General features: G+C 52.6%; 1 protein-coding gene across 3 annotated transcripts in view; it reads left to right on the top strand.

Moving 5' to 3' along the window:
* Positions 1–677: 677 nt before the first annotated feature.
* BCL9L (BCL9 like) overlaps positions 678–21,079 on the top strand; it is a 64,800-nt gene continuing 44,398 nt past the window's right edge. For 2 of the 3 annotated variants that reach the window (XM_032709511.1, XM_032709508.1), the window contains exon 1: positions 17,694–17,774. The gene's annotated coding sequence lies outside the window, so the exon portion shown is untranslated. Of the gene's footprint in view, positions 804–1,476; positions 1,643–17,693; positions 17,775–21,079 lie in introns of those variants that run through there. The other variant, XM_032709510.1, reaches the window with a different exon arrangement.

Below are 21,079 nucleotides of genomic sequence, written 5' to 3'. Positions count from 1 at the left end.
TCCTGAGACTGGAGTCTGCTATTTGACTTGGGATGTGTTGCAAACAATCTGGCTACTGTAGTTTAATAATTTACCACATATCACTTGACCTGCCGCACCACAAAGTTGCTTTTCCCTTTCTACCTTGAGTCAAACTCACACAGTGGTGTGTGCATCAGCTGAGGCGAGGTAGTTCATTAAGTTTATGACTATCTACGTGCACGCTTACATAGACACCTCATCTACCTACCTAACCTTTGGTAATTCAGAAATAATCTCACTCCAGGGGGCTAGACTGGATGCAGTTATGTTAATAATCTCAGAACAATGTGAGTATTTTGGGGAGGGGGAGTAAAAGAAGTCCTGCAATAGCTAGACCTTGCTTGCAGATGAAATCTCTTGACCTGCTTGCTCTTCAGCCAGGCATGGCTTTTGAAAAGCACGTGGGGCAACCTGTGAGGCACTGATAAGTAAAAGGCGGAAGAATATTCAGGTGATGGACTTGCCCATGGGAAGACATGGTTCTCTGTGCCACTTAGCAGGAGATGCCCTGGGAAGAGCAGCCTGGCAGAACTGGAGGAGGATAACTGGAGCCCATGGCTTGGCCACCAGAGGCCGTGTGAGCTGGCATTTTGCAGTGAATTCACCTGTAGCTTGCTCAGAGTCGGTGCCCCTGGAGTTGGGTGGGGGCTCTCTAGCAAAAGCTGCTACAGAGCAGCTGCAGCTGATCAGAATTTCCTCTGCAGCTGATCAGAGTTTCTTTTTTCCCATCTTTCCCCAGGTTTCTGTGTCCTCAGAGAAGGCTGTACTGGTGTGTGGAACTGGTAAGTAAAAGCAGGGAAGGGGAATAGGGTTGTGTATAACATAATATGATAGTGTTCCACCTAGAGAAGCCCTGAACAGTTGTACTTAGACCCTTCTTGAAAAAAAAGGTGTGAAAAGAGCTTGCTAATATTTCCTGCCTCTGCTGCAGCAATGGAAAGCATTCCCCCATGTGGTAATGTTTACTACTTACTGGTAGAGATTTGAGGTGCTGCCATAACAAACACAGGTAAAGCAGGAGCTGAGCCCTGTGGTCTGCCTGGTCTGTGCCATGAAGCAAGACTGGAAACAGAAGTGTTGGTTTCCAGCTTAAAGCCTAAGAATGTTTTAAATAGGTGTGTTTGCAACCATGAACCTTTCCATTAGGTATAGGAAAAAGCTATAAAGGCCTGTGTGTGTGAGGCCTTAATTTTGCCTTTGGCCATTCAGTTGCTGAATCCCAGTCCCACTGGTTTGTATGTATGTATTCTGGGTGAAAGCATAGTAACCTCTGAGCTCTGCCTTGCTGCCCCTGCTTTCCCAGGGAAAAGGGATTTTGGTCAGACTGATAGAGCCAATTTGTGACAAATAAAATGTAAATCTGCCAATTGTCAATCTGCAATTATGCCTTGTGGTTCTTCCAGGAGCTCATGCTTGTATCCTAAAGCCATCTCATTTTTTGCCCCCCCCTTCTAGCTTTAGAAGGTGGAACAGAAGATAGAAGAGAACCTGTTGTCACATGCAGAAGGCCAAAGCACCCACCATCTTTGCATCATGAAGGAAGCTGAAAACATAAAGAGGTGACAAGCTGAAGGTGTCTTGGCTCAGAACATCTGGATTCTTCAAAGTCAGCTCTTTTCAGGTGAGTGTTACCTGCACAGAAGCCAATTAATGGGATAGTTTAACTGAAAATCGGTCTCACCTACTCCCACACACCTTGTAAGCACAATAACTAGAGGGAAGCTTTGTAAGGCTGCCAGTTGGGGTCAGGGGCAAGTGCAGTTCTCGTTCCTTGCTGATTCCCATTTCCTGGAATTTCAGATTAAAACTGGCTGTTTGCAAATCATGAGAAAAGATATTTCAGACTCAAGGCATAACTACAGGTGTGGTCAATTGCTTCTCAGGGTGTCTGACTTTTGTGTAAGGTGTAGGCAGATGCCTTCAGCCAGGCTTATGGCTTCATGTGAATGTGGAGTCTTCTCAGCAAGCCAGAGACACTGCACTTGCTCCTGTTTCTGAAAGATGTTGGATGCAAGCTTGCTCTCTCCCTTGAAGATAGGGCAGCTCTATTACTTGCTTTCTGACTCAGAGTTGTTACTCGAGTTTGGCTCGATGGCTGTGGCATTCTTCAGAATTTGAAAGCTTTGAATTTGTACAGAGTGACATCTGCTTGTCTATGGTGACATCAGGATATCAAGGATATTGTCTCTTGTCTGGGCTTTGCCTTGCTGATGGTGTTTTTTTGGAAGCAAACTCATTGGACTTTGTGGGGACCCTTGTGGTTACTGGTCATGCCAATCAAGTCTGGGGTTTATATATACTTTTTTACTGTAGTAGAATAGAGATTAATTTCCAATTAAGTAATTAGTCTTTTTTCCCCTCTTCCTAGTACAGGGTATATGGTAGGTGGCTTATCCTTGCACGGGGCCATTCCTGCTATCTTAGTATTGATTCAGTTCCCTATGCTGCAGAGTGGCTGATGCTGTGACTGTAATATAGAAAGAGCTCCCAGGATTTGCATGGGCTGGGGTTAAAAACAGTCCTTTCTGTTAAAGAGAGGCAACAAGGAAAGCATGGGTGGGCTTGAAGATAGGGAACATGAGACAGGAAGAAGGCTGTGACTGGTGAGAGATGGTCACTTCATTGGCATGGAAACAGGGGCTGTATTAGTGTGCCTGGTTATTCTTGCAGATGCCTGGTGTGTCTCTGGTACCATAGGTAGGTGCTGCTGTCATCATAGCTGTTCATAGCCTCCTCGGGATACGAGAACACCGCACATGTACTTGATGAGCATCACAGCCTTTTTTATTAGCCATGTTCTCTTCTCTCTCAATGGATGCACTATTTTTCTGGCAGGGGAAAGGCGGCCTCTTACCCCCCTCGTCCTCAAATTCTGTGAAGTTGCAGTAAAAGAGCTGAACTCGGGTCTCTGCTCCTCCTCCCTGATTTTTAAAACCACATCAAAGGTGAGCTGGAGGACGATTGAAGCAACTGGTTCTGCCGGGCTCGCCGCCACTCACCTTTCGTGCCTCTCCCCTGCGGAACAAAGCACGGCATTTCCCTTTGATTTCCCCCTTTGAACGCCATAGGGGACAGAGTCTGAAACGGCCTATGACTTTTTTGGTGTCTCTGCTCCGGTGCCTTCCTGAAACATTGGGCGGATCAGGACAGGACTCCAGGGAGGGGACTTGGCTGGTGGCTAAGTTGGCTGTCTGTGCAGGCTGGCTGATGGGATGCTCCATCCCTCCCGGGTGTCACAACCGGCATCCCCCAGGGAGATGGTGAGGTACTGTGCAGAGAGGGTGAGGTACTGTGCACAGCGAGGGGAGAAAGGAGCTACAGGCTGTCTGTGAGTCGATGGCTTTGACTGACATACGCAGGGGTTCCAGAGCCCAGCCTGGCTGCCCCTGGCCGGCAGTATGTGTTGCCCGAGGGAGGGGTCTGCCCCGTTCGCCATTTCTTTCTCCCAAGAGATGGCACACAGCGAAGCCAGTGCGTGCTGCCAAGTCTCCTCCCACTGGGGAGGAGAAAAGCAGCGAGTGCTGCAGCCAGTACCCAAGGCACAGTCTGCTCGTCGTCTCTGAAAGGGATGCCTTGTCCTGTGTCAAAAGTGCGGGGCTGGATGCAGGAGAGGGGAGGAAAGCAGGGCTTGTTTTTGCAATATGAGTTTCCAGACCTCTTTCTGTGCCATCAGGACCTGAGAGGTTTGCAAAGCTTTAAGACATAGGGCTGTCATGTGCAAACAGGCAGTAATGCAGACCATCCCTGCATCATGTGAGGGTGATGAAGACCACCTAGTACTGAATCAATAGCCCCAACTCAGTGTCCCAGAGCTCTCTTATCAAAATGCAAACAGAACTTGTCTCTGCTCAGCTTGTGAGATGACAGGATTGTGCCGTGCAGCTGCACAGCACGCGTGGTATTTAGTGCAGGTGCTGCAGGTCACGGCTGTGATGCTTGGAAACAGTGGGACACTGACTCGAGCAGGGAGCAGTGGTAGTAAGGCAGTAGGAATTGGTGAGGTTGAAGGAAGTACTAGATGACAGTCTTGGGTTAAGGTGAATATATTTGATCTCTGTCATTCTGGTGAAACTCTCCATGCCACATATAGGTGGTGTCACTTTTATATGTGTTGTGCAGCTGCAGAATTGAAAGGAAACCTCCTTTGCCTGCTGGTTCAGAGCCAGGTTGGATGCCTATACATGGCTGCTTATGTGACAGTGCCGAAAATGCAAATACATTTGTGTTTGTATGTGTTTCACTTCTCAGCCCCCAGGTGCAAGAATTGATGCTGGAATCACACTCAGCTGCTTGTAGCAGGATGACCTATGTGTTGGGGCATAAGCCTCTGCATAAGACCACTCTGTGGGATTCAGACTTGCTTGTCCTGCTAGTGCAGAGTCACTGAGATTAGGAGGACCATGTCAGTGAAAGTTTAGTCTGGAAAAAACCCTTCTCTTAGTACTACCGCTTAAAACAGGGATATTGTATCTTTAAGGCACCCCCTTCTTATTCCCTTAATACCTCGAGGCCTCTGAGTGATTCTGGAGGAGAGGATGAGTGCAGGAGTTTAAGGCATCTTTCCCTGCCCTGCTGCACTGCTCACTTGCTGCTCCGAAGGCTGTGCTTTGCTATTTCCATGGAAACCATTAGTTGCTAAGCGACCGGAGCATCATCTGTGCTGAGCCCTCGCATCTAATTATCCCATCACTGTGGCTGAGAGGGGCTTGGGGGGGATTAACTCCTCTACCATGGCAGATCCGTTGACAACAATTTAGTCACATTTAAAGGGGCATCGTCTCCCTTCTGCCACACTTATCAACACTCTCTTGCTTGGGCAATTAGCTTGGCTTTCTTGCACTGTGTGACTGTGAGGAGGAATAGAGTTTTCTACAAGCAGCAGACACACTATCTGTGCTCATGGTATGCTTGCTGCCCTTCCATGCAGCTCTGCTGGGAGCTCTTCTTTCTGTCCAAATTATGCATGATGCACTAAGCTGTACATTTGGATCATGCAGTCCTTGCCTTGTGGACTGTGTCTGGGCCATACTTATAGTCGTTTCTGTTGTGATAACCTTGATGCTGCCCTTATTGCCTCTGTCCCAAGAACCTGATGTTACGTCTTCTCTGTATCTGGGGTATTGCTGATTCTTTAGAATTTGACAATGGAAGAAGTGGAGAGCTTGCTGTCTTCTGTCTGTCTGCAAACTAAAGGAAACATGGCATAGTTTGGTATTACCTTACTGTTTGCTACTGGGAGGGATAAGATTGTCTTTGAGGAGCACTGAAAGTCTGAGGGGTCAAGTAACAACTAAGGAAAAACCTCATTTCCTGGACCTCTGTGAGTTGACAAAGCCACCAGCTGCCTGGTGAATTTTGCACATTCAGATAAAATAGTCAGTCTGAGAGCTAATTTGGATTTTGAGTTTGCAAACACAGGGTCGATGGCAGTGCAGGACTCAGCCTACCTGCCATGACAGAATGCATCCGAGTGAGGTTTCCAGACTTGTGAGGAGAATGATGGTGGTTTGAGTGACCTTTAGACACTCAAATGCCAGAGTTTCATGAAAACCTGATTGCACCAGGTCCATGCTTGGGTAAATTGTATCAGCTTCTTGCCTGCTCCCATCTGAATGTATAGGGACTGATTCCTCAGTTTTCACTTTTTCCTTGGAAACAGTTGCTTTGTGATTTACTAAGGTGATTGCTGAATCAGTGAGATTGGGGGGTGTTATTAGAAAGTTTTCCTTCTTTTTTTACTGCCTAAGTCTGTAAGCCAGCTGAGTGTTACTGCAAAGCTCCCTAGCAGTGTTTGCTATGCCTTGTATAGACAGTGAGGATACAACTTCAGCAGAAGGGTGGCCCATCCTTACCTTTGAAAACAAGAGAATACCTAATACCTTCCCAAACTGACTTTTTTCCTGTGTGCTCCCTTGAATTGTAACGTCTTTCACTGAAGCCAAAACCTTCAGGCACTATCCAGCCCTGGCAATATGTCATGCCAACCTGTTAGCACTGCTTCCACCCCTCTCCATTGGCACAGGACCAGAGCATGTGGCTCTCCAAGGGCTGAATGACCGGGGGCTATGTGGGATGGGCTAACTTGGGAAGATGGAGCGGGTGCCCCCCCCTCACTCTCAGGGTACACAGATGATGGTGATTATTATTAAGAACTCTCATAATGATCTCGAGGAGGGGCAAGTTCAGGAGAGAAACATATTTTGTCATGAAAACGGGAAATGTAATTAAAGTCCACATGTTAATTAAGAGATGGAGGGGAGAAATAGATGGATTTCTGCCTGAAGTCTCATTGGCATCATCAGTTGGGCACTTTGCATAAAACTAATCAAGAAGGAAGAAAGGCTTTGGAGGAGAGGCATGAAAGAGGGAAGTTTTGCACAGAGGTTCCTGTGGCTTTGAGTGGAGTGCAGTGTCAAGGAAAAGCTTTGTTTTCCCTGGCCAAGGCCAGGAAACTGAAAAGAGGAACGGTATCCACAGCCTTTTGCATTTGGTTCCTTGGTGTAAATTGGCTGTGTTGAGACTCAGGAAGAGATAGTCCAGGCCTGATGGCCCACGAGTGTTTCTCTCTGGCCTGCCTGGGCACCTCCCTCTTCCCTGCATGGGGATTTTCAGACCTTGGAGCGTCAGACCAGTGCACTCACCCTCTGAAAAGAGGTGCATGTGAGAGAGTTCCTGAGCTCCTGTTTCCCCATCAGCAGTGGGTGTCCTGGCCAAGCACAAGTCTAGGGCAGCTTCTGGGACAGCAAGTGAGGATATCCCACAACATTGTGCAGATCAGGGCAGCTGCAACCTGCCCCTCTGGAAATGTGTAAGATGTCAAATCAGGTGCAGGTCCCTGGTGGTTTCAGGTGCTCTAATAAGGAGTTTTATGCTTGCTTTTTTCTCTCAGGTCAGGAGTCAATGAGATTACAGCTCTGCTGCTCTGACAGGGCAGGTACAGTGGGAGAACCTCACAGATTTGGGTCTCAGACTTTTGCCACATAGGACAGAATTGTGGAAACACGTTTGGAAATCACATCTTCCCTCTTTGTAGCAAGGACTAATGTATTTAACAAGGGGATCCTCCCATCCATCAGCTGTGCCAGAACCCCATTACCACAGTTTGGAAAAAGGAGCTGCTTTCTACACGTGCCTCGTGTGAAGCTAAAGCAACGTATGGGAAGTGGGGTGAAAATGCGTAGAGGAGGTGTGACTGTAGGGGAGTGTGATGCACCTGCCTATGAGAGTGTACTGCAGAATTTGAATGCATCTGTGAGGAAAGAGGATAGTGTTCCTTGTGTGTCTGATGCTGTTTGGGGGAGTAGAGGATAACTCTACTTCTTTGCAAAAGTGAGAAGGTTGTCTGCGTGCAGAAATTAAGGGAACTGCTCAAAATGTAATTTGCTGTGTGTTAGGGACTCACAGGGATCAGGGCAAGAAAGTGTGCAAGCTTCTGACTCATGCACAATGTCCCAGAGTCAGGAAGGAGTAATCTAAAAGCTGCTTGAGCCATGTTCTGCATGTTAATGAGGGAGGCAGTGCTCACAAAAATGCTGCAGCCCAGCTCCTGCTGCCCAGCTTTGCTACCAGTGTAGCTGCTTCCCTGAAAAGAGCAAAAGGGCTTGTGCTGGCAGAGAGTGCATGAGGACTTGTGCAGAATGGTTAGCATGCCTCCTCACGCCATCCAAAGGCAGGTGGGATGCTCCTTTTGTACCCAGGGGTTTCTCAGTGGAGAGCAGCACCCCTCTACTCGAGCAGAGCATAGCATTAGGCAGAACCAGGGCAAAACTTGAGGAAGAGTGACGCAGCTCTTGTCTGTCAAGCACAATGAATTCAATTTGTAGGATTGTCTGTGTCTTTCCTGGTGGATGAACACTGTGCTGGAACAGCAACGACACAGCACCATTGCGCAGTAGCTGGGACAAAGAAATTAAAGTGAGGGAGTTTTGGAAGATAGAAAGTCACTGCTGAAGTTGGAATTTGGCCAGAACACTGAGTCGAGCAGCCAGACTTCCTGAAAATGTTGAGGGATTTGTAGTGGCTTGTTCGAAGTATGGCACTCAAAGTATCGCGGTTCCTTCCACGTGGCTGGCTGGGTGGGAGGTTTCTCAGCTATTGGATGGCCAGCAGTGTTTGTAGTTTGCTCCCTGACCTAGAAGTGGAACTGTGGAATGTCTTGCTCTATCCACTGGGCTATATGGCATCCATGTTCTTCCTTTTGACTCTTGTGCTCTCTATTTTGCTTTTCTTATAATTCCTTTCAGCATCTTGGGGCTTAAAGCACTTCCAAGAAGAATTGACATTAGGAGAGCAGCAGCTGAGGAAGCTTGCCAAATGCTCTACATTGGCTGACAGCTCTTCTCAAAAGCAGATGGTTACTAATTAAAGGGACTCAAGTATGGAGGCTGCATTGGCCTTCCTATTTGTTTTTCCTTCCTCTTATGAAAAGATTTTGTGATCTTGGAGGAAGATCATATTCCTATCTTCCCTGGGAAGTCCTGTTCTAGTGCTTGTAGTCCGTGGTGATCCCAGTGCTGTTTGCTGGGTGCAGGATCTTTCTAAGGAAGCAGGCTCACTGTTTGCTCTAAGCCCAAGGTAGCTGCCATGGGAGGTAGAACAGAAATGCAGCTTTAAAAAGAAAACACAAAGTGGGAGACAAAAATGAAATATTGGGAAGAGCTCTTCTTGGAGATCTTTGTCTGGATCTTTCCTTGAAGCCTTGTATTGTCAGTAGAAACAAGCCTGACATCGTGCCACCCTTTTGACTCTTGCCATCCTCGGGGAACTTGTTCCTCAGCCTGCTGCACTTTTCACACAGAGGAATCTTTTACATGGCCACTCTTGGGCCATCTGCATGCCCATGGGCTGCTCCATGTGGCTTTTCTCCATGGTACTGGGAGGTGGATGGCTGGGAATATGAAAGGCAAACATAGCATGTTTCTCTCTTTATTTTCAAGAACATTTGGTTTCTAGAGCCAATCTTAACAGATGCACTGTCAACACTTAGCAGTTCAACCTCGTGTGGAAGAACTGGGTATGAGGAAAACTGCATTGGCAGTAACAAACACCTCCCACACAAATTCATGTTCATGAAAAGTTTAGCAGCTTTGTCTCAATTAAATTCCAGAGCTGTGGTCCTCCATTGCTGAAAGTTTGCTCCTCCCCTCTGCCACTGCCCCGTCCTCCTTCAAATGCAATCTCTTGCCCAATTTAAGTGAATATGGCACAGTTACTTAAGGAACAAAGAAGCAAACAAATGACAATTCTTTAAAAGGTAGCATTGCAATTGTTTGCAACCTCCTGTGCACACTCTTAACCTGTGAGGCCAAAGCACGAATTTTCTGGACAAAGAAAAAGGCAACAAGAAGGTGACATTGAAGAGCCTGGAGCAGCATCTCTTGCCTGTCTCTCAACCACACCACAGTCAGCACACCAGCTTTCCTGCAGAAACAGGCAGGAAATCTCTCAGCTACAAGGAAGAGCACAGTATGTACCACCTTGGTGCTGACTTCCCAAGCTGACAGAGACAGGAGAGGCCCTTGGGGCAAGCAGGGAGTCTCATAGACTCACCGTGTCCAGAACTCCTTTTCATAGATGTGGATGAAGAAAAGACCAAGCTAAAGACCACATGAGCTAAATTACTTCATCTAGTACCTAACAGTCTTGCCATATTTTCCCAATTCCTCCCTCTAACCACTGCCTTTATCCCAGTTATCAGAAGCCTTGCAACTTCCCCATCCTCTGACAACCACAGCATCTTGTCCAAGATGGAAAAGGGGAAAGAGACAGGGGAAAAAGGGAAAAAAGAGTTTTTCCAGAAGCCAGTGAATAGCAACTGTGAACATAGTTCCCATGGTAACAGCAGGATCCAGGGGAAGAAAAGGGAATGTAAATCGGATTATTAGGGGGATGAACAGGGAGGAACAAACAAACCAGTTGCATCTGCCAGCCCAGCCAGGCCACTCAAACACCACCTACACCGTGTGCCCAAGTGCCGAATCCTCTTCTCACCTTAACACCTGCCCAGAGAGCTCCCTGGGCAGCACTTCACCCTACTCCAGAACCACGAAGGGAAGCAAGGTCCCCACAGCACAACAGAGCTCCTGAAGGAGTCCTGCCTCCCCACACCCCCAGCTCAGAACCTTTCCCTGGAGTGGAACAGTCTCTCTATAATTAATGCAGTATATTACTTTCACTGTCCGACATCTTAACCATAAATGAGGAGGAGGTTCAAAAATGCCCTGAACATTAAAAAAAAAAAAATCAAAGAGAAGTAACTTGCGAGGCCCAAGACTTATGTTACTTCACCCACAGGGGAGAGCAAGTACTCCATCCTGATGTTGCCTCCCACCGAGGAGATCACTTGGTTCTCGGTGTCTACACCTTATTTATGGCAGTTGTAGAGAGTGTTAAGGTACCTGTTACACAGGCATTCAAGAAGGGCCATCTGTGCAGGAAGGCATGATCTAATGGTCTAAAGGACATAGTCTTAAGCTCCGCCGGGGGGGTTTAAGTTGGAAGAATTTTTTCAGAGAAAGGATGATTAGACTTGAAAAGGTGACTGGACTGCCCAGGGAGGTGGTGGAGTCACTGTCCCTGGAGGTGTTTAAGGAAAGACTGAACATGGCACTTAGTGTCATGGTCTAGTTGATATGGTGGTGTTCATAGGTTGAACTCGATGATCTCAGAGGTCTTTTTCAATCTAATTGATTCTGTGATTCTGTGGTTGAGGTGCCAGCTGTACACCTCTGCTGCTGGCGGGCATGGTGGGTTTGTATATCCTCATATTCTAGCCTGGAGATAAGGATGTATTGCATGCTGCAGAAATCCATTTCCTTGCTTCTGTGCCTGGATATTAAAGCTCTGTTTAGCATTTGTCGCTGGAGCCACGGTCTATCCTTTTCCTCTTAATCAAAACATCCCCTTCTGCTGTGCATAAGCTGCTGTTCTGTCATGCACAGCCCCGGAGATGCCTGCATCTCCTTTGCATCCTCTGAGGGAGGAAGGGATGTAGTGGGAGAAATGTAACAGCAGGGGAAATACAATAAGGCAACGTGTTTTCTGGCGTTACTCGGCCCCGCCCGCGTCCGCCAGGTGGCGCCACTGGGCCCCGGCGCGTCCCGCGGGAGGGTCCCGGGAGGGCCCCGCTGCCCACGCAGCGAGGGACCCGCGAGTGCTCCCGAGGCTGGAGCAGCCGGTGCTCTGTGTACGGGCGGCGGGTACTAGCACGGGTGTTCAGTTAAACACTGACACTGGAGAGGAGGAGCGTGGGGAGGCTGCCTCTAGCACCCAGCTCACTGTGCTGGGCACTGCGGCAAGGGCAGGCTGGGGTTTGAGGGTGCCTCTGAGTCTGTAGGGGTGGATGCAGTTTGTATGGAGAAAGGTGGAGGTATCTGCAGCATGATAAGACACTGAACAGACATGCAAGTGATAAGTAGCTGGTCAAGGACAGGGTGGTCTTGGCAAGGAGGACCTTTTTCTTATCCTAAATTCTGTAGAGTCCTTGCAGTAGTTAGATGAGATTCTCAGGACCTCTGGCCTGGGAGTACCATCAGGCCCTGCATAAATGCACACGTTTTGAAAGACAGAGGTACAGATGAAAAAGGGCTGGGTGAAAACCCTAGGAACAGGGCCTGAACACATAGATAGAGCCTGTGGCTTCACTCGGGTGGTTACCCTCACTGGAGCACACATGGCACATGAGCCTAGCCAGGCAGCTGTGTGTTGATGCAGGTGAGTCTGGCTGCGTCAGCCCTTTCTGCCAGGGTATTCCCTGCTTCCCTACAAAACAGGTGTGCACCTGAGATGCTGTGGGAGACGCTGTTCCCCAACCTAGAGATTTGTGTGGTTGAGGCATTGCATACACCAAGATGCTCATGACTGTCTTAGGAACAGCGACTGCATGTGGGAAGGGGGATTTCATGTGGTAGTCCAAGCTACCACCAGTACAAGTTCTTGTCATGCTGGCAGATGACACAAGGCAGCAGCTTGCTAACTTTTCCTGTTATGACCCAGTTTACAGAGGGGTGATTTCAAGTGACCCCAAATACTAATAGAGACATTGAATAAAATTGAATTTGTGTCAGACCTGTGACCTTTCTGAAAACTCTCCTGATCTTTGCTCTGCAACTTGCTGACACTGGCTCATGTGTTTGCAGTGACCAAGCTTCCAGGAGTCCTCTGGAGATGAAGGCACTGAGTAAATAAATCAAAGGGAGGGATTACTCTGTTCCCAGTTCTGCCTTACCCTAAGACTGTAGTAGTGGTGACAGCAAAAGCTGTTCTTGCATCTTCCTTGACTATCTCTTTATGCCGTAGTACTACGCACCACAGATTGGATGGTGCTTGCTCTACAGCACAGATCCAGGGCTGGCGTCCACGTGCCGTGCTCTGTTCCTACTGTTTGAGGTCGCACAGGCTTGTGCGTGCCTGCAGAACGTGTGTCTGCCCCGGCACAGTCGCCAACACCCATCCTGGGCACATCTGCGCAGATTTTGCCCGTCTGCGATGTGCGTTTGCCCACGCACGTGTGCACGGTGTGTGTGTGCTGTGCACGCCGAGGCTGCCAGGGGGCCCTGCCGTGCCAGGGCCCCGGGCTGGCGGAGCGGACACGGAGCTCCGGTAGCCGCCGGCCTGTTCCATCAGACCGGAGACTCCTCGCTGCCCGCGCGGCTGGCGGGGGTGCCCAGGGTGGGAGATCCCGTCGCTGGGCGGGGAGCCCCGCAGCCCTGCCGAGACCCCCGGCTCCCGCCCGCCCGGGTTCTGGGCGAGGGCTCTGCGTGCTTTGTGTCGCCGCGGCCGCGGAGCCAGTCCCGCTGCTCAGTGTTTCCAGACCCGCACTCGGCGGAAGGCGCCGTATCAGGATAAGAGTCCCCGCCGCCACCACCCGCCCGCTCCTGCCAGCCCGACCCCGGGGGCGGTGGGAGGCGCCGACTCCGCCGATGGCCTCATTTATCACGCTGTGGCTTCGCTAAACGATTTAACCCTTCGCGCCCCCTCCGCGGGCGCTGCCGGCAGCGGGCGCGGTGCCCGGCCCCGCAGGCTACCCGCTGGGCTCCGGCTCTCCTGGCCCTACCGGGTGGCAGGGACAGCAGCTCCTTCGCAGCTCCAGCGCCAGTAAACCTCAGCCTTTTCTCGGTTTGCTCCTTGGCAGGGCCTGCCCTGGACAGTAGCAGTGTGCCGAGACCAGGGACAGCCCCGTGCAGAGCAACCCAAATGCATCTAGAGCAGGTAGCAAAGGCCACCTGAGGCCAGGCACTTGTGGTAGGAGTGAAGCTCATCTCCCATGCCAGGATTCCAGGAGCATCAGGACTACGTGGACCTGGGATGACTTCCCCAGGACTGTAGCGAGGTGTTGGAAGGATAAGACTGGCACTAGGGCATACAGGGGTCACAAGAAGGGAAGAAGACTGGAAGAGCTGCATTGTGTCTGCGCCCGTACAGGCATCATAAATGCATCAGGCGTTGCAGCAATAGCAGGGCATCCAGGATCCCAAGTCTCGGAGTCTTTGTAATCCTGGAACCGTGTCAGGAGTTTGTCTTTGCTAGATGAGGGTCTGTCAGCTGTGCTATGGCTGCAGCAGCATATTTTCATTTGGAAAGAGAATGTCTCAGTTTGATTAAATTCTCCCTCGGTACCCCAGCACAGGCTGTTTTGCCTTTAGGATTGCAGCAAAGGAAAATCCCAGTGTACGGAGGGGGGCCAGTGCCCAGCTGTGGCGTGAGGATGCTGAGCAGGAGACTGTGGCTGGCTGGCTGCATCGCTTCACGTGTTGCCTTTGCACCTGCCAGTTTCTTCTGGCTGCAGTGGGTGAACAGTCTTGGTCTGCTGGAGATGTGATGGTTAATAAGGAAGTGGGCTAATTAGGAAATGGGCTGGGATCCCATTTGAAAGGAGAATCCAAACTGGGCACTCTTGATTCTGTCCAGGTCCATCTAGCCAAGAGCACAGGCTGCCTAGGCAGCTGCAGAGGTGGCAGAGGTAGCACAGACTCCTTGCAGCAGCCTGCTGCTGGCGGCTGCCCTGCTAAAACTCCAACGAGCATGAAATGAGGGAACCCATTCTTCCCCAGCTGGCTGCAGGGCTGGGCACAGACCTGGGACCTCTCGTGGGTTGACTTTTTTCCCCTTTCCCTGAGCGATGGCTTTGTGATACCATCAAAACAGAAGTGGGATTGAGACCTTGCAACACAGTCCAAGGGAGATGGAGGAACATCAGGGACTCATGAGGCTGTGGGTTAGAATCTGTATCAGTGTCTGAGGGGAAGAAGAAGGCACTGTGGCCAGGAGTATGCATAGGGATGGGCAGGACTGAGGGGAGCATGGGAAGAGATGAAAAGATGTTTTTAGGTCAGAATCTACCTTAGGAGCAGTAACATAGCCTCTTCCATCTTCTTGCTGGACCTTTGCCTTTCTGGGAGAACACAGGATGTGTGCCAGCTCTGTGGATTTAATGCTGGACCTACCACCAGGTCTGTAACTACATGGATCAGCAGAGAGCTGCCCCTAAAATGGCATTTCACAACCCCACACTCGTCTCCTTTGGCCCAATTCATCTGGGCTTTTCCATCTCTGGGGCCTCTGCTGCAGATTGGTCTGGGACTGGAGTGACCCACTGGGAAATGCTTTGCATCTCCAGCTAACTGTGAGTCTCATCGTTAATTCCAGTATATTTAATTGGACCTAATTAATCATATTCATAAGTATAATGAGGGCCTTGCTCACAGGGGTCTTGTGAAGGTCTGAGCTTGGGGGCTGGTATTCTGGAGAGTCAATGGGAATGAACAAGTCCCAGAGCCTTGGAGATAGCTTGGGACAGGCTTCTGTGTACTCCACATGTCCTCACCGGCCAAAGCAAGACAGGACAAATCCGATCATTCTGACCCTGTAACCCAGTGTTCTCTGCATCCCAAAGAGGTAGAATGTGTCGGGAGCTTCTGGGTGGCTGGTCCCAGTTCTTCCCAGGGAAGGCTGGAGTCACTGTCACAGATGGCTCCCTCTTGGTCCTTGACTAGTTTGGAAGGGAGACTCTTGTTTGTTTTGTGTGTTGTGTGTATGTTTTGTGGCACAAAAGCATGAAAACCCCATGCAAGCGAGGGACGTGTAACAGCCAGTTTGGGCATCTTGGCTAGGGGCTTGCTAAAGTGCTGCTATACCAGGCAGCTCCTGGGATGAGCTGTTGCCGTGGTGGTGGTGGTGGTGGTGGTAGTATTGGCAGAGAGAGGCTTTGAGGAGCTCCAAGGACTCTGCTTCACTATCTCCTCCCTTCTCTGTCTCTCCTAGTGTGGGCGTAATGATAGAGGAGGGAAGGGGAGACTGGAAGTCGGAGTCAAGTGCAGGGAGAGCAGCTAGCCCAGAAGATGTTAATTAAAGACAGGCTCAGTGCTGAGCCGGCAGCAACTGGTCCTCCTGCTGACCTTTCCCAGTCTCGCTTTGCCACTTTCATGTGCACAGGCTGGGAGAGATGTGAGGAGCTGTGATGTAGAAAGCCCAGGAGGTTGCAGGGAGGGAGAGGCAGCCAGAGGACCTGGAGGACGGGTGGCTCTGTGTGTCCCTTCTGCGCCACACCTGGCTGGAGGGAAGGAGCTGCCTGTCTGCCCCTGCCACCGAGCTGTCGTACCAGACAGTGGTGGCTAGGCACTGTATTTACTGCGCCTGTGCATGCCATCTGCAGGGACATGAGCCCAGTGCTGCTACTGGGGAGGATGAAAGTGTGAAAATATGTCACTACTTGCTGATGAGGCACTCGGGAGCTCACCAGAGAGACAGGGAGATGTATGGCCTCACCACTCCCCTGGAGGGGTACATTCCCCTTGGGTGGCTGGTGTAAGCAAATGATGCTCGATGCAAAGGGGTCCCTAGTGCCGGCCCACTCATGCAGTCTGCGGTTCCCCAAGGGAAAACCCAGATCATCCGCAACCCGTCCCTTCCGTCTGCTTCGGCCTCGGGTGCTTTCCACAGGCATTTCTGCAAACGAGAGATCAAAGAGGCGCCTGCACACACCGATGTTGCGTCCTTCCGTTGGGGTTGGAAGCAGCCGGCGCTTCTGCCTGTCCGCCCGCCCGCCCTCCCTCGGCGGCCGCCGCCACCACAGTTCGCTGGGCCCCGTCGCAGCAGCGTCTGCCCGTGAGGGACGAGGGTGGGGGGGCTCCGCCTCCAGCCCCTCTCGCCCGCCCGTGGGGGCCGGGGGGTCCCGGTACCGCCGGTACCGCCAGTGCCGGGAGCTCGCCCCGCGCCCCGGCAGGGGGCGCTGCCGCGCGCCACCCCGGCTTTGATGGGGTGACGACCCCATCGCCGTCCCCACCGCCCCTGCTCCGCGGCAGGCGGCTCCTCCGCCCCGGCCCGGGCGTTGCGTGTGTGAGCAGAGGGGCCAGGGTGTGTTAATTTTCAACCGCGGCCGCTGCCTCCCGCCAGCGGAGCTTGGTCGCTTGTCTCCGCATCCCCCTCAAGCCCTGCAACTCTCGGGGACGCTGCCAAGTGGTCCCTGCTTCCAGCCCTCTCCTCCCAGCTCCACCCCTGGGCGGTTGGTGCGCTGCAGGCAGGAAGGTGACACGTCCTGTCTAGGATGCTGCTGGCATCGCCCAGGAGCGGGCGGGCTGGCTCCATAGCCTGGTGTGCGTGTGCGCTGTGCAGCTCCCGTCCATGGAGGCTGCTGCTCAGGGCAGGAGGGTGGTTAATGCCTGGAAAACTTGTTGGTAAAGACAGTAACGTGCTGCCCTTCCCAGGTGCTGGGGCCAGTCCTTGTGCCTCGTGCGTAAGAATCATAGAATATCCTGAGTTGGAACGGACCCACAAGGATTATCGAAGTCCAGTTTTGCACAGGCTCTGGAAGACACGGCAAAGAGGGGGTCAACTGTGGGATCTCCCCGGCAAAATGAGGGTTGAGAACAGGATACGCGGGGTGTCCGAACGGGAGGCTTGCGGGACAGTGTTTCGGGTGATAAAGCAGGGCAGGGCAGAAGGATGCTCAGCAGGAGCAGCCCCTGTGCTGTAGCTGGGAGGTCTGTGATGCAGTTCTGCAGATCCCGGCGGTGCTGGGACCCGGGTACCATCGCGTACATGTGTGTGAGACGCGTGGGTGTGCGACACCTGGATGGCCACTCGCAGAGCGCCGGTCGCTCCCCGCGGGAGGCCTGGGACGGGCTGACGGTCCCCGGCAGTGGTGCCGGTCCCGGTCCCCGCCGGTGCCGCCGGTCCTCGGCGGTGCCGCTGGGCGGCCGGCGGGGCGCCCGCGACCAGGAAGCGGTTAATCGGCGCGCGGGGCTTTTATTTTGACAGGGCAGCGCCTGGCTCCGGCTCGGAGGAAAGTGAATGATCCTGTTTCTCCAAATGATTATTCAGGCTCCGGCGGAGAAAGGAGCACTCGGCCCGCAGCGCCTCGCCCTCGCCACGGCGCCCCCGCCCGCGCCCGGGCCGCCGCGCCCGCCGGCTCCGCTCCCCGCCGCCCGCGTCCGGCCGCCCGCCGCAGCGCGGGGAAGCCGCCCGCGGCCCGGGGCCGGGCGGGCAGCCGGGGCTCCCCGCGGCCGGACGCCCACCCCCGCCGGCGGGCGCGGGCTGGAGCCGCCGGCGCGGCCGGCGGAAGGAGCGGCGCGGCGGGGCGGGGGGCGCCGCCGGCAGCGGCCCCGGCCCCGCGCCCCGCGGCGGGCGGCCGAGCCATGAGCGCGGCCCGCGCCGCCGGCTCCGCGCCGCCGGCCGGCCCCCAGCAGCCCGCGGAACTGCGCCGCGCCGCCCCGGTGGGCTCGCCCGGCCTGCCCTGAGCCGTTCCGCCGCCGCCGCCGAGGTGAGTGCCCCGCCGGGCCCCGGCGGCCGCCGCCCCATTGTTCCGCCCCGGGGGTCGGGGCTCCGCGCCGCCCCCGCACCGACCCCTCGCTCCGCGCAGCCGGAGGCAGCCGAGCCCGCCTCGGGGCTGTCATCCGGACGGGGGGGGCCGCCGGGATCCGCCGTCCGAGCCGGAGTCGCCGGGCCAGCTGCCGTACCGCCGCTCCCGAGGCCGGCGATAACTTGGCCTGCCCCCCGAGTCCGGCCGGCTGCGGATGTGCTGTCAGTGCCCCCGCTTGCCTTGGACGTTGCCCCCGGTCCGCGGGACCCTTCCCGCTCCGCTCTTCGTCTCGGGAACCGCTCTTCCCGGCTCCCTGTCACTCGTTGCTGCGGTCGCAGGCGATTCCTCGAGGACCAAAGTGCCTCGAGTGGAGCTCCTCTCTAGGTGCAAAGAACTTACTCGCGTTGCGTCTGGTTTTACCGGAGCTGCTTTGGATTTTGCAAGACACCAAGCTGTATCGGTGCTGTTAAAGCCCCAGGGAGGATTGGAACTCGCCACATTTCACGTGGTGTTTAAACAAACGCTCCTGTCTGAGCCCATCCTAAGTGTCAGGGGAGACGTCTCCCTTCTCTTTGCGGTGTCCTTCTCGATGGGCTTCGGTTCCCTCTTGAGGTAAACCAGGCATGTGGTTGGCCTGGAAACACTACATGTACATGTTTTCCTTGCACGCAGAAAGGAACCTATGTAACAAAACCTCCCCTGCGTTGTATTAGGGACGTGTCTTTAGCAGGTGGTGAACTTGTTCTAGCCCCACTCTGCTAGCAACCACTTGCTGGAATAGAAATGCGAGAAGGATGCATATCTGAACACATAAGTAATGCTACATGACAGGGCAGGCTGTTGTGTTGTTGTGTGCAGCGTCTGCACGCCTTGGGGGCAGCGCCGTATGACAGGGTGTCAGGCTGCGGCATCAGACGGTTGTGCCCTGGCTGTGCCAGGCAAAGGGCTGCCAACTGCATGGCACAGGGGACAACCACGCACCTTTGGCTGCAGAGTGGTGCTACAGAAACCTTAGTTGCACACTTGTGACCTGCAGGATCCGTGCTGCGAACGTGGCTCCCGCTCTTTACCCTGCCTAAATGCTGTTTCATGCCAGGCACGCAGTAATGACATGCAGCTCCTTCTGTCTGTCAGTCACATAGGGAATGTGTGTGTGCCTTGCTTTGCTACTTTGGTGGCAGGAGATATAAGAACAGTGAGTCACTGAGGAAGTGATTTGCCCAAGGTCGCATGGCAAGGCTGTGATGGTGCTGAAGCAAGACCTCTTTTGACTCTGGTGCCTGCGATAATGCTGGCTGCCACCAGCATTATGTATGGGGTATGTAATACACACCCAAAGCTGGTTCTAGTGCAAAAATCTCCAGGTTGACGTTGTTGTGTGATTCTCCTTGATGGAAAGATGAGTGTATCAGTGTGCTCTCTCTACAACAGAGACTCCATCAGAGACTTTTTCCAGAGCGTTCACAACCTAAATGCTTAAGAACCTTTTTGTTTGTTTTTTAATGGGTGTGTTGCCATTTTAGCAGGGCAGATGGTGTGATTGGTCCCTCCCCACCATCCTGACCTGCATCTTCATTACCTTGAAAATCCATTTTGTGGTGTTTTCTGTGGTGCAGTGTTGTAGGTGTTACAATATCTCCCTGCCCCTGAAAGTCCCTTTCCTTGTTCCAGACCCCGGCCATGGGAAAGAAATAAATAGGCAGCAGCTGAAGGAAAGCTTACTTAGAAACTAGAAACCACAGTTGCTCAGTTGAAGAAAGTAAAATAGTTGTGTTTTGTACTTTCAAGCCCTTTTGCATCTCACTCTGTTGCTGTTGGAAGGTGGCTCTCTGGCCACTGTGTGACAGAGGGGACAGACTGCTGCATGAAGCTCCTAGGCCATCACAAAGCTGGATGTACCAAGCTCACTGGGCTATGCTGCTCCAGGGTGTCTGCCAAGGATGCGCTGGAGTTGCACTTTAGCTCTAGGCTAATTCCAGCCCACAAGCTGTGGACCTTGCCTGTGCTGGCCTGGAGTTTCTGAGGTCCAAGTTCAACTCAGCTTTTGACTTTTCTATCGAGTTGTTGACCCAGCTGGCATTGTCTCATCCATACTTACTGGTTTTTTGGGGGAAAAAAACTTACTTTTCCATCTCACTACTGCTGTCCTCTCCTGCTGGATGCTGTGAGTGCTTTCCCTTCTGGCAGCTCTTGCTGTGTGGAGGTATGTGGAAGGGAGTGGTAGCTGGAGAAGGAGGTCCTTGATTCCTTCTGCAGGGAGCATCAGCTGTGTCCCAACCAGTGGCTTTCATACTACTATAGAGGTGTTGCTCTTTGTTACTCTGGTCGCCTTCGGCTGGTTGCAGGGTCCCAAGTAAAAGATGGGTCCTGGGATTGTTTTCTGTCTCTTCCAGCCCCATCTCTTGTCGGTACAGTGTCCAGTTCAGCACTGAGCATTGGCATCAGAACAGCTCTTGCTTCTTTGCCCTGTCTTAGGTGATTGCATCGGGCTTCACTGCTGCTGGGAGGGAAAGTTCTTAACCATCAAGGATGTGTCTGTGTCCCCCAGAGGTCCAGATGTGCTGCTGCAATGGGTTTAATCTGCTCAGGTCTAGCCATTTCCTAGGGATGGCACAGGCCGGCTTTCAGCTCTTAATTGTTGACTGGTAAATGCATTTTGTGGTAATCTTGCACGTGGTTCTGAATTTCCAGAGGGTGGTGGGACCTGTGGATTCTGACTTTATGTAGCTGATCTCCATGAGATTTAACTACCCTAGGAGATTTCTCATAGCACTGAAGCTGTGGAAAAATCACTGTCTTGGAGCAAGGGGCCTGGGAAGCATTGCATCTGTTTTGCTTCTCAGTTGTGCATCTCCAGCAGCTCTGTGTGGTGTGGGGGTTGAAGGTGGACACAGAGATATTCCTCAGTTCCTCCCAACTTCTCTTTCAAAGCTGCGTGCTGCTTTCCAGTGGGTCGATCTATGCTGCTCTGCTTTGGCTTCCTTTCTGTGAGCGCCACCCCTGGCAGCCCTGAGTGGAAGATACCCAGGAACTGTTACCGGAGATTGGTGGGGATGGTTTCTGTTGCTGTATTTTGCCCTTCCTCAGCCTCTCCTGGGGAGGCAGCACCAGTCAAACCACGTGGTGTGGATGAGAGGCTCCAAGTCTTGCTTGCTTGGGCCCGGACCTTATGTTCCTTCTGCCCCTCTTCCAAGGCATGGGAGGGACCGTTGGAGACATACCTGTTCAAAATGGGCAGGGTTACCTTGATACCAGGCAACA

The sequence above is a fragment of the Chiroxiphia lanceolata genome, chromosome 23, assembly GCF_009829145.1.
Source record: "Chiroxiphia lanceolata isolate bChiLan1 chromosome 23, bChiLan1.pri, whole genome shotgun sequence".
NCBI classification, from domain to species: Eukaryota; Metazoa; Chordata; class Aves; order Passeriformes; family Pipridae; genus Chiroxiphia; species Chiroxiphia lanceolata.
Note: the sequence above shows the minus strand (reverse complement) of the source record. Positions and strands in the feature narration are given on the sequence as shown.